The 13,197-nt window shown below is 44.7% G+C and overlaps 1 long non-coding RNA gene across 4 annotated transcripts; it reads left to right on the forward strand.

Moving 5' to 3' along the window:
- The first annotated feature begins 5,175 nt into the window (after positions 1-5,175).
- LOC125726520 (uncharacterized) lies at positions 5,176-13,195 on the forward strand. 4 transcript variants are annotated; one of them, XR_007388220.1, is made up of 6 exons: positions 5,176-5,254; positions 5,505-5,570; positions 5,727-6,545; positions 11,474-11,622; positions 11,957-12,107; positions 13,019-13,195. It is a non-coding gene; the product is annotated as an uncharacterized LOC125726520 (long non-coding RNA). The 4 variants fall into 4 exon arrangements; XR_007388219.1 differs by having other exon boundaries at positions 11,474-12,107; XR_007388222.1 differs by lacking the exon at positions 11,957-12,107.
- Positions 13,196-13,197: the final 2 nt, after the last annotated feature.

Raw genomic sequence — 13,197 nt, forward strand, 5'->3', positions numbered from 1 at the left:
TACCCTCATCCCCCCATCATTATATTACACTGGCTAGATGCCGAATCCAAAGGCTCCAACATACCCTCAAAAGCAGCCCCACCTGTATTCTCCACCTTACCAGCAATGATTGCCTCACTTCGAGGGGGGGGGATTACAGTATCTTCTGGAACCATGACGCCCCGAGGCTTGTCCACATCTGCTGGCACAAGGAGAGGTAATAATTGACCCATAACCCGACACTCCTTCCTACCAAAATCCAACACCACCCCATATTTACTTAGAAAGATTTTCATCCCCTCTTGCATCTTAGACACCGTGGTACGAAGCGATTTTACCTCCTGCCTTAACTCCTCTACCACCCCCAACAACACCTCCATTTGTTCATCCCTTTCTAATTTATGCTCCACCACTCCCCTCACTTTAACGTCAGGTGGCAAAGAAGTCTGCTCCAAACTTCTCAGCAACTCCATTTCAGAAGCAAGTTCAATGACATCTTCCAGCGTATTAGGCTTGGCACTACACAGGCTAACCCGAAAATCACCAGATAAAATTGTTCCGACCAGTCAGACCACTCACGCCCCACACCATTAATAGTTTCCGGTATAAATATTGGGTGAGCAGGGGGGGCCACCGGGAGATTGAGAAAACACTCTCTACACGTATAACAGGACAATCAGCGCCCTCATAATTAGGAGATTGTACACTGTCCTCCGCCTCCGATATGTTAAAGCTAATTCTAGGTTTCTAAACAGAAAAACCACAAAGGAAAGAAATGATCCCACCGCTGCCACCAGTCAGACCTACAGTGTGAGGTGTAGAGCTGGGTGGCGTTCGATGCCATTGGCTTTAGATAAACTGAACTGTCAGCGCTGTCACTCTAGCTTCACCATCCCTTGTGGAACTGGAGTGCTGACATTCAGGGACTCCCCATGCCTGCATTCCCACTTGCCTCTCCCTCCTACTTATGCTGCCATTGCCATATCTGCCGGAGTTTGCACTTTGCACTTTATATTGCACTCACCTAACTGTTTGCACTGCCTATAGTCTCCCCTATACTTTGACTAATTGCACATTTTATTTCCCCAACTCCTCCTGGGGTGTGCTGCCTGGAGACCTCAATCTATCATGATTTTCAGCACACCCTGCTACATGTGACATGTACCCATGACGTCCTTGCATCCAGCTCGCGTTCTGCCTGTGCCATCTTCCATGTATGACCCGCTGCCTAATTACTTCTGGTTGCCTGGCGATTGGAAGGAGAGTCGGCACGGGCTTGTCATCACCTCCCTGCTCCCCGGTTGTGCCTCAAATCCTATGATTTGGACAATGTGACTTGGCACTTAGCCATCTCTTCTATTCGACTCTCCCTGCCGGCCCCTGGAGGTTGGGCTCCCCCTTTGAGTCTGGTCCCTCCCAAGGTTTCTTCCTTCTAGAGAGTTTTTCCTTGCCACTGTCACCTATGTCTTACTCACTGGGGGCTTTGGGTGGGGATGCTGTAAAGCGCTTTGAGACAATGTATTGTTGGGATAACGCGTCATACAAAAATAAATTTGTTATTTTTCTGTTTTAAAACCAAATGGGAAAACCGTAAAATCACCTTCTTTTGTTTCTTTTCTATGAGTAACTTCAGATCTAACAGATACCGGAGATGTAAGATACAGCCTAATGTGAACTTTATCTTAATCTTACAACATTAACAGTCCCAGTCATAAGCTTGGAAACACCCACCCTTAGAATGGTGTATTTTTGTAATATTTTCTACATTTTAGGATAAAATATGAAGCCTGATTTTTTTTGTTTTCTGCTTTTCGCTTTTTCCCTTCTGACAGAAAAACCAAAAAACGCTGCTGTTGTTTAGTTTTCCTGATTTCGTTTTGGACTGGAAAACCCAAGGACAAACGATACATGGACTTTTTGCATTTGTTTGGCTTTAATGTGTTTGATATAAACTAGGGCTGTCGAAATTAACGCGTTAATTGCGATAATTAAATTTTGGAATTAATTACGTTAGAATATTTAACTATAAGCGCAGATGAGTCGCTCCCATAATTCCAATTGTTTTGTTTACCGCGCCACTGAAAATGGAGAAGCAGGAACAGGATGGCCTTCTGGATGGGGAATTTAAATACAAGAAGAACACAGACGGGACAATAAACAAACACGTTGTAATTTGCACTCACTGCAGTAAAGAGTTTCAATTTCACCGTTCATATTTGAGCTTAAAATACCACCTTAATGCCAAACACGCGTTTGTCGGGGCAGCAGCTTCACCCGGCCTGCATCAGACCACTCTGAGTGAACGCAGGCCACTCAGTAAGTCTTCTTTGGACAAACTGACCGACAATATAGCTAAATGGATAGCAAAGGACTGTAGACCGCTAAGCATTGTGGAGGACAAGGGTTTCGCGGATGTTTTAAAGGTTGCATATCAGGACGCGTCCTACAAGCCCCCAGCGAGAAGCACAATAACTATTCGAATCCACGAACTGTATGAAACAGAGAAAAAGAAAAAAGAAGAGGCTTTAGTTCACACGGAATGCGTGGCTCTGACAGGAGACCACTGGACAACAGTGAGTAATGACAATTACATGGGAGTTACTGTGCATTTAATCACTGAAGCCTGGGGTCTGACATCCTTTGCGCTGACTATAATGAAAACGGAAGAGCGTCACTTTGCGGAGGCTTGTGCAGAGCAGTTCCAGACTGTTGCTCGCAATTGGAGCATTGAGGAGAAGGTGACAACAGTAGGCACGGACAGTGCGCGCTATATGATCGCCGCGGCTCGCATCATGCCATTCAATCACATGCCGTGTACCGCGCACATTCTACAGAGATGCATCACAGTGAGCCTCACAGACAGCTTTGTCACTGCACTGGCCAAATGCCGCAAAATTGTTGGCCATTTCAAGCACAGTCCAGCAAACACAGCAGAGCTGAACGCAGAGCAGGTGTCACTGGGGCGCAAGCAGGAGCCGCTGGCCCAGGACGTGCCTACGCGCTGGAACTCCACGCTGGAGATGGTGAAGCGCTTGATCCGCAACCAAACTGCAGTAACCGCGACTCTGGATAAACAGAAGCATAAACTTGTCCTCCTGACGCCTCCAGAGTGGGACAAACTCCAGAGACTGGAGACACTTCTAGAGCCCTGCAGGTGAGCCTGTCATTGTGACCATTATTGTAGGCTTAGATTAAATGTATCAAACATGCATCTTAAATCAGTTTTGTTATTATGAAAACGTCTTATTTAAAAAATAAATGAAATCAAATATTTTATTAATATTACCTAGTATTAAAATAAGCTTTTTAAATTTGCTGTCTTATCTGTGTGTGTGTGTGTGTGTGTGTGTGTGTGTGTGTGTATTCCACTGCAGATATGTGACTGAACTGCTGGGAGGAGAGGCCTACGTCTCCTGCTCTGTAGTTCTACCTGCCTTCTGCCACCTGCGGCGTGTCATGGAAGTAACTGATGAGGACCTTGCATATGTGGTGAGGTTTAAAGAGAAGTTTAAGGAAGACCTCGCTTCCCGCCAGGCACATACCAACTATGCATGGCTCCAGATTGCAACTGCACTGGACCCACGTTTTAAAGACCTGCGCAGTGTGCCCAAGACTGACAGAGAAGCAGTGTGGACCACACTGGCAGGCATGCTACATGAAGACTCTCCTAGAGGATCACACACTGCAGAAGAAGGTCCAGCCAAGAAGAGGCTGAGCCTGCTGCAGATGGACTCTGACTCTGAGTCAGAGGAGGAGGTACAGCAGGACAGAGCCATACAGCGCTACAGAGCAGAGCCCTGCACTGCCTTAGAGGACTGTCCCTTACAGTGGTGGGCAGCTCATGCAGGAGCCCACAGCCAGCTGGCCCGCCTTGCTCGCAGATACCTGGCCACTCCTGCCTCCACAGTGCCCTGTGAGAGGCTGTTCTCTGTAGCAGGGCACATTGTGAACAAGAAGAGGTCTGCTCTGCACTCAGAGAACGTGGACAAGTTGGTTTGTCTCAGCAACTGGCTGAAGGATGAGTAGACCAGAGGACCGTGTGTTTAGAGCTTGTTCTATGGTTGAATGTGATTTAAACAATAAAACACCGTTGTTCATATTTTTTTGCACTAATCTACCTTACCCAAAAGGATGATTGGAGTTTTTTTCTGTTTGCCTGTTGAAGTAGGCCTATGTTCTGTGAACTTGAAAATGTATATGGATAAAACAATGTGCCTAGTGTAGGCTAGATTCAAACGGGTGGAAAACATTCAGTAACAATCCCTCACAATTATTTGAAGCCCTGTTCTGCTTGTACTGCTTGTACTCACAATTAATAATAAATAAAACAAACAAGTGTGTTAAAAACCACTATCTGTCCCGATTTTTACACACATGATATATTTAGAGTTGCGATTAATCACAATTAATTAATTTTTAGGCTTTGATTAATTTGATTAAAAATTTTAATCATTTGACAGCCCTAATTTTAACCATTCCAACATGTTCCTCAGCTTGATTATGTCTTGGACATTGAAAGACCTCAACAAGAGTTGATTGTTAGAACTGCAAGAGCGTGTCTGAGCCGGGCTGACTTCTTAACCTTGGGCCTAGACAGAGAAATTGAATCAACCGTAAGTAACTATTTACTGTACTCAGAATTATAATGTAATTTATTATAAAGGCATAACAAGCTTTTTATTTCTAGATTGCAAATGGATGCTTTGATTTGATTGAAGGAATAGCAGGAGCCAAGATACACTTTGTTTGCAACATAGAATTACTGTCTTTAAAATAGTTGTTGAGTATTAACGTTTTAATTCATATGTCTTTATTTAGGGAAAGGATATTTTTATTGGGGGCGGCATGGTGGTGCAGTGGTTAGCACTGTAGCCTCACGCCTCTGGGACCCGGGTTCGAGTCTCCGCCTGGGTCACATGTGTGCAGAGTTTGCATGTTCTCCCCATGTCGTCGTGGGGTTTCCTCCGGGTTCTCCGGTTTCCCCCCACAGTCCAAAAACATGCCGAGGCTAATTGGAGTTGTGCATGTGTGCACCGTAGGTGTGCATGTGTGAGTGAATGGTGTGTGAGTGTGCCCTGCGATGGGCTGGCCCCCCATCCTGGGTTGTTCCCTGCCTCGTGCCCATTGCTTCCGGAATAGGCTCCGGACCCCCCGCGACCCAGTCGGATAAGCGGTTTGGAAAATGGATGGATGGATGGATATTTTTATTGTTGATTCCTATGTTGTCCCAACATGGCTGCCTCCCACAAGCTGTGACCCAATGGCCTCCTTACCTGTAAGTCTATTTTTCTGTGTGTGGTGTAGGATCCTGTTGGTCTGCACTAGTATAGTTTGAAGATCACAAACTATTATTACAGACGTAGAACAGCTATTACAATAGACAAATCAAATACAGTTAGTTATCCTTTACAAAATACTTGAAAAGGATAGGATTAATACGAGATTCCAGTCTAACATTTATAAATGAAAATTAAACTATATTTATCTTCTCCACCTGTATTAAACCTTTGTGAAACTTTTCTTAGAGGGATTCTGGTACCAAGGACATACTTTTCATTCCCATCTGGATTCCTGGGCATTTTGTACTTTGTGTAAGTAAAATATCTCCAGTCAAAACAAGATATTAATATTGTTTATGTTAACATTAACTATTCTTCACTAGATTGGGAATAATTTTTGTAATTGCTGGGTCTTTCAGTATTAATTGATGTATTCAGTCTAAGCTCCTACTGAATGTCTTTGTGTAGGTTTTGAAGCCGACACAGAGAGAGATATTTTTCCTTGACTCCATGTACCATAAAAAAATTTGGATTTTCTGCTGTCCAGTACATGGAACTGTTGATGTTAAAGCTTGAGTTTAAAGGAGTTTAAGTTCCTTGGTCCAGTTCCAGGATCATTAATATGACCACGTTCTACTGGTCATTTTCTGCATGTAAGTTCCCAAAAACAGGTCACGTTCTTTGACCTGATTACTAGGCTGGATTATATTTGATTTCTGCAATGCTTGCTTGCTCCATATAAAACATGATATGTACATGATTCATGATGTGTGACATCATTACCAACAAATATTGTGGGCAGCAGTGTCTCATTCCAAGCACGAAATAAAACTTTTTGTAGTTTTATTTAAACAATTATGTAGTAATTGTAATTATTTGTGCTAACTGCTGGTTCCTTAGACTGCTATAACAACTTCTCAAACAGCCCCCTGCTGCACTTAGCTTTTAATCCTCCACATGAACTAAACTAATTGTGCAATTATGTACATGTGGCACCCAGGAGTATTTGTTTATAGAAAGGCAGCCCTTCAACAACGGTTCAGTTAATTATTTTGTTGTATTTTGTGTTTTCATTGTTTTTGCTGTGTGGCACACCCTCACACTGGCTTGCATGAACAGTAACCTCTGGTGCTATACCCTTTTTGCGCCAGAGGGGGCAGTAATGGCGCCTGGGAGACAGAGAGACTGACTGCGAACCGTAGAAGCAGCTCAGATCGAGCGCGAGCTACGTTCAGCAGTCAGCACGGCGCAGCCTTTATGTTTGATTATTATTTTCTGTGATTACAGGTGAGTTAAGTGCACAAGCATTAAATCGAACGTGTTCTTGGTAATATTTGTAAGTTTAATGACTATTTTTTGTTGGTTTCGATTATACTTTTAGATCGTTTGTATAGTAGAAGCAGCTCAGATCGTGCGCGAGCTACGTTCAGCAGTCAGCACGGCGCAGCCTTTATGTTTGATTATTATTTTCTGTGATTACAGAATAAAAGCCGACCTGTTACACCCCAGCCAAATGCTTTTGTCGTAACGTGTGTAACACAGGCGCCACAGGAAAGGTTTGTGGTTCCTTCTAGGAGTTGGATTATTGTTTGTGTTGTGGGTTTTGTTTTCGGGGGATTGGGCTGTCTTCCCCCGACTAGTTACTTTAAATAATATTGTTTGATATAAATTGATTTTTTTTCCTTGTGTATTTGTGTTTAGGAGGAACCGCACGTGATTTTGGTGTTCATGGCCCTTGTGTTGATGTGAGCTGCCCCGGCCTTTTTATTGTCCACGTGTGAACTTTAGCCGGGTGTTTTAGCTGGGTGTGAAGTGTTTTAGAGATTGCTGTGCTGAGATCATTGTGGGGGGCTTGCGGTGCTGCCTGGGTGCTCCATTCACTTATTGAGGCAGCGACACTGAATTGTGGAATCCTGGTAATAAAGGCTTATTACTAGACTTTTGTTGTGAGCTGTTTCTTATGCCTGGTGCTCAGTATAGTCGAGTTATTAACCTGCATCATTGGGGAAAAGTGATCCTCTCTTACAATTACATTGTGTTGATTACATTATGTTTACATTGTAATGATTACATCATGGATATTTGGCATACATTTTAATAATATCATAATACTTGTATTCTACGTTATATAGTGCTAAATAATATTCCATAAGAGCAGCTTCACTCCTGAGTCTCCTGGGTGATTGTAGCTCAGGTCCAGCTCTCTCAGGTGTGAGGGGTTTGACCTCAGAGCTGAAGCCAGGGAAGAACAGCCTTCTTCTGTGACTCTACAGCCTGCAGAGAGACGGACAAAAACACTCTGATAAATAAGATCACATCACCAATACAAGTATTATTTTTAAGTAAATGTAACTACTTTCCTATTGACAATGTGTTTCCTTTCAGTAAATACAGTTTACTGTGTGGAAGGAAAACCCAGTAATACTGACCTCAGTATCCCCAGTTTACAGTGTGGAATACCCAGTCCAGCAGAGAGCAGCTTCACTCCTGAATCCTGTAGGTCATTGTCACTCAGGTCCAGCTCTCCGATGTGAGTGGTTTGATCTGAGAGCTGAAGCCAGCGCCTCACAGCATTCCTCTGTGAGTTCACACCGGTTCACCTTTAGGAAAATGAAAGACTTTTAAGATTCAAGATTCTTTATTTGTGACATGCGTAGTTATACAGGTACAACATCCAGTGAAATGTATCCTGAACCGCTCTTTTGACTGTGCAACATTAGAATAATTAAATTTTAAAACCACTTTTTGCATTGGTGCACTGTATATTACATCACAGTGAGCCGTTACATTCATCACAAGAGATTCTTTTAAACAATGAATTTATTGTACAGCTTTTAAGTGGCACATTAACACTCATCTCAGTTTTGACTGGAACATTATATTTTGTTAAACTCAGCATACTTAAAATTGCAACACAACCATCACTTTTCTTTGTCTATTAGCTGCTAACCAACACAGTGCTAACCATGACAGTTTGGTGTAAGATCAGCGGGTAACGCCTGAGTGAGGTTATCCATGTCAGTATGGTATTAGATCAGTGGGTAATGCTTGAGGGAGGTTATCCATGACAGTATGGTATTGGAGTAGTGGGTAACGCATGAGTGAGGTTATCCATGTCAGTATAGTATTAGATCAATGTGTAACGCCTGAGTGAGGTTATCCATGACTGTATGGTATTAGATCAGTGGGTAATGCTTGTGGGAGGTTATCCATGACAGTATGGTATTGGATCAGTGGGTAACGCCTGAGTGAGGTTATCCATGACAGTATGGTATTAGATCAGTGGGTAATGCTTGTGCGAGGTTATCCATAACAGTATGGTATTGGATCAGTGGGTAATGCTTGTGCGAGGTTATCCATAACAGTATGGTATTAGATCAGTGGGTAACGCTTGAGGGAGGTCAGCCAGGACAGTATGGTATTAGATCAGTGGGTCACGTGATGGAGGATATCCATGACAGTATGGTATTAAATCAGTGGGTAACAGTTGACAGAGGTTATACATGACTGTATGGTATTAGATCAGTGGGTAACGCTCTATGGAGGTTATCCATGACAGTATGGTATTAGATCAGTGGGTAACACTTGAGGGAGGTTATCCATGACAGTATGGTATTAGATCAGTGGGTAATACTTGAGGGAGGTTATCCTTGATAGTGTGGTATTGGATCAGTGGGTAACATTTGAGTGAGGTTATCTATGACAGTATGGTATTGGATCAGTGGGTAACATTTGAGTGAGGTTATCCATGTCAGTATGGTATTAGATCAGTGGGTAACGCTCGATGGAGGTTATCTATGACAGTATGGTATTAGATCAGTGGGTAACGCTTGAGGGAGGTTATCCTTGTCAGTATGGTATTAGATCAGTAGGTAACGCTTGAGGGAGGTAATCTATGTCAGTATGGTATTAGATCAGTGGGTAACTCTTGAGGGAGGTCAGCCAGGACAGCATGTTGGTAGATCGGGGGTGACGTTTGGGCCCTTCCATGTATTGACACTATTGTGCTGGAAGGGTTCGTGTCCCTCTGTGAGGTTAGCAGCTATGTTGTCGGGGGAGCTGCCCCTGTTTGGGTCTCCCAAGGCAAATTGTTCCTGGGTGAGCGGCCAGAGAAAGTGTGAGTTACTTACAATAAGGATCATGTGACCCTGCCCACATTGGGGAGACCGGGACCCTTCCCTGGGGCAGGTGAGCGCCTAATTTACATGGGCCCCCCCTCCTGTGTATCCACCATCTGCAGGGCGAGCCGTGGGGGTTGGGTGCAATGTGGATCAGGTGGCAGTGTATGCAGGGGCCTAGGCGGACCGATCATCGGCTACCAGTTCTGGTTCTAGGAACATGGAATGTAACCTCTCTGGTGGGAAAGGAACCTGAGCTGGTTGGGGAGGTAGAGAGATACCGACTAAATATATGCACAGGTTGGGCTTGAGAGGGGCTGGTCTCCCCTTTATTCCACTCTTGACTTGCCCCTGGTGAGAGGGGCTGGACTCCCCTCTATTCCACTCTTGACTTGCCCTTGGTGAGAGGTGCTGGGCAGGTGTGGGTCTACTTATGTGCTGATTTCACACGGCCGCCATTTTGAATGTAAAGCGAGGCAGAGGAGGCAACAAGCAGAAGCATTATACTGAGATAGGCTGAAAATGCTGGATACATATTACTAAACATATATGGTACATTACAGAGTTAATCAATGGGGTATGAATACATTTTAGGTCCAAGCAGAGTCAAGTACTTCACCTCAAATGGATCATGGGTTTTCACATAGAAAATAAAAATCTTCAGCCCCACTGTGAGGAATTATAGCAGGAGGCAGCTTGGTTATATGAAACATCCTCACTACTGTAAATCCATGATTCTGCAAAAGTGTGTTTTCTAAATTTGAACTTGGCTTCTAAGTGTCCCGGTTACAAGGAAATCAAGAGAAAGGTAAACCTTGATCACATTCTCGTCTTTGATAAGATGTACATCCTGGTTCACAAGAATATGCCATACTAGCATCAACAAATTTTGTGGAATTCATCCCACCTCAGCCTCGTTTTCATTTTGAAAATGGTGACCTCTGTGAAATGAGCTAATAGCCCCCCCCAATTCAGTGCCAGAACGTTGGAGTTCACCCCAGTGAGCGAGAGGGTTACCTCCCTTCCCCTTCGAGTTGGGGGAGGGGGTCTGACTGTTTATGCGTATGCACCGAACACCAGCTCAGAGTACCTGGACTGCTTGGCGACCTGGGAGGGGGGGCTGGGAGGTGCCCCCCGTAGGGACTGCATTGCACTGCTGGGCGACATTAACGCTGATGTGCGTAGCGACAGTGAAACCTGGAAGGGTGTGATTGGGAGGAACGGCCTGGCCGATCTGAATCCCTGTGCTGCCCACATTGTGTCCATAACGAACAGCATGGTGGAACATAAGTGCTCCTGTCACCGGAGCATCCTGGGCCGCAGGTCGATGACCGATGGCCGTCTGATGGGACTGGCAATTTGTCACTTTTAATATCTGTCCTTAAATGTTTCATGTTCTTCTAATTTAATTTTTTATTGTCATATTTAGTCGTACGATTTTACTTTGTGCATTAAGAATTTTATTTCTTATCTTTTCTGGAAAGCACTTTGAATGACCTTCTTGTATGAAGATGTGCTATATAAATAAACTTGACTTAAACCAACATAAAATATTCATTCTCTACTCACTTCAGCTTCTCCAGTTTACAGCTGGGATCCTCCGGTACAGCAGAGAGCAGCTTCGCTCCTGAGTCTCCTGGGTGATTGTAGCTCAGATCCAGCTTTCTGAGGTTTGACTTCAGAGCTGAAGTCAGGGAAGAACAGCCTCTCTGTGACTCTACAGCCTGAAAGCCTATTGAAAGGAAACCACAAAATTTCAGACAAAATACAGGCAGCAGCGACCTGTCAAATCACCAGTGCTGAAGTTGCCAGTGACTGGCCTGGACCCACCAGAGCAAACAATCCTTCAGCAACCCCCCCCCCTTTCCCCCATCCCAGGTCTCCCTGTTGCTGATAAAAAGCTGCCATTCAGGGGTAATATTCTGCACTTGGGTTTGCCTGAGTGCCTCTGTTCCTGCAGCTGCCACACACTGTTTACTGAAGCTCACCTTTTAGCGCCACTGACTGTAATAACAGACATAAATGATCAGCTTCTAAATTAGACCATCCAGTGAGAGCGACCCACTGCATCAAACAACTTGACTCTCTCACCCCCAGTCCTGCCAGAAGAAGAGCACTGAGGACAGAGAGGATGAGACCCTGGACTGACATCAAGATCAAATGGTGTGACATCATAGAAACCGCAAGATGCCCACGGTCGAGCAGAGAACCACCCGTGAGGAAGTGAGGAATGCCAACAGGAGGCGGTTGGTATTAGATCAGTGGGTAATGCTGGTAGAGTAACCAGTTCTCCCCCCCACTCCTTATTTTCTACATCCTTCTTCCTTTGAATTTTTGCCTGCTGTCGTGTCACAGAGACACAGAGTTTGGCCAAAACACACTGATGCTCTTTTTTGGGCAATGTAACAATGCTGCTGATATAAGACCCATACAGAGTATCAGACATATGAGTGTCCCAGTTCACCTTTGTCCCACTTAACATTCACCCAGCCCAAAAGGTCTCACAGTACATTCCATACCTGTTGGCAATATGAATACAATGAATGATTTCACTGATCAAATTCGCCTTGTACTGCAAAGGAAGAACTGCAATCAACTGCATTCCCTGGCACAACAACTGCCCTGTGTACCAATCAACGCGTCTGGAGGGCTAAGAGCTGCCAGCCATCGCTGTGACCGGGTCCCTCATCCTCTGACTGTATATGAAGACGCTCAGTCCCCACAAGCCGTAGTGAGGAATTGTCTCTATGAAAAATGACCCTTTTCTTTCCCGAGTGCTTGCAGCTCCCTCTGTGTTGTCCTGTGTGTGTGACGCAGCTCCTGACCCCCTGCCCAGTCAGCATGATCCCCAATCCCCATTTATCCCCAGTTATCACTTTGCGAGGCTGGAGAAGTCCTGCCATTTCCTGCAGACTTCAATCCCAGATCACTGCTGGCCACAGTAGCCTTTCATCCTGGCAGTGATTCCCCCCATTGTTCCCCCACCTCCTCCATTAGTTGTATCGCCGCCTTGCAGAGCTGATGTTTCCTCTTTCTCTGGCTGCTGTCCATGGTTTCTTTGTACAAAGAGCCCCATCACGTTTTCAACCTATTGGTAACTGATAATTTAATTCGGTATTCAGTCTGTGCGTTTTCAGACGTTTAGATTTGGATTATATGTTATATTGTTCATGTTTACATGCATCATGTAGCAATGATTTGACTCGCATTTTGCTATTGACATACTTGGAATCGATTTTCCTCTTATTGACAGTTTGTGCTTTTCTCACGTGGAGGCTGGGAAGAGCCAACAAAGTGCTACTTAAAGTTTGTCTGTTAATTCTGGAATAATGAAGGCTTTTGGGAAACACACATAGACCACACTCATTCGTTACTTAAATTGTTTATTTTGTTTATTATTCGCTAATTCGCCTTTGGGAAAGCCATCTGTCACGCCTCCCGGGTGTAGACCGATGGAGAGGTCCAATTAGAGTCCAAAACGGGAGACTACATAAGCGTGACACACGCAATTTGGGTTGCGAAGTATTTGCCTATGTTCTATAGCAGTACAGAGCGATTTCTTGTCCGTTGTCTTTCCCTCGTTTCCTACCGCTTCCGTCTGCCCATTGTGTGTACCTTACCCTGTTTACCTTCCTTCCCCAGACCAGCCCTCGACCCTGAACCTCCTGCCCTGCCTTCCCTACCAGTCCCAGGATCTCTCATCTCCCCTTCCCTGTGTCTTCGTGTCCCATGCCTGCCCGTAGGACTGACCACCCCGGCTGCTGACCTCCTTTTCCGACCACGACCATCCTATCCGTCTCGCCCCTTGAAAGTCCGTTGCC

The sequence above is a fragment of the Brienomyrus brachyistius genome, unplaced genomic scaffold (assembly GCF_023856365.1).
Source record: "Brienomyrus brachyistius isolate T26 unplaced genomic scaffold, BBRACH_0.4 scaffold73, whole genome shotgun sequence".
Classification (NCBI taxonomy): domain Eukaryota; kingdom Metazoa; phylum Chordata; class Actinopteri; order Osteoglossiformes; family Mormyridae; genus Brienomyrus; species Brienomyrus brachyistius.